Source organism: Alligator sinensis, unplaced genomic scaffold (genome assembly GCF_000455745.1).
Source record: "Alligator sinensis unplaced genomic scaffold, ASM45574v1 scaffold64_1, whole genome shotgun sequence".
NCBI lineage: Eukaryota > Metazoa > Chordata > Crocodylia > Alligatoridae > Alligator > Alligator sinensis.
The window spans coordinates 859,781-860,175 of record NW_005842458.1 but is presented as its reverse complement, the minus strand read 5'-3'; positions in this window follow the sequence as shown (position 1 = coordinate 860,175).

Here is a 395-nt window from a genome sequence, read left to right as displayed (position 1 = left end):
TCCTGCCCCCCCCTTGGGCCCCCCCATTGTGCGCTCTCTTTTCATTGTAAGAGGCTTTCATGTTATTTTAATTTAAAAATTTTAAAAAATTGAATAATTAATGTTATTTTAATTTTTTCATTTTTAAAAAATTTAATAATTAATGTTACTTAATTTTTTTTTCATTTTTAAAAAAATTAATAATTAATGTTATTTGAATTTCCTCCCCCCTCATGGGCCACGAGTGTAATCATGATCCATAATTAATGGGAGGAGCGATGAGGCAGGGGGGCTGGACCCAGCTCTGCGGGAGGGGCAGTGGGGTGGCACCAGAAAAACTACAACTCCCAGCGTGCCCCGGGGCGCCCTGTGCACTGCTCAGAAGCTTGATGTGCTCATCCCGCCTCCTCTCGCTT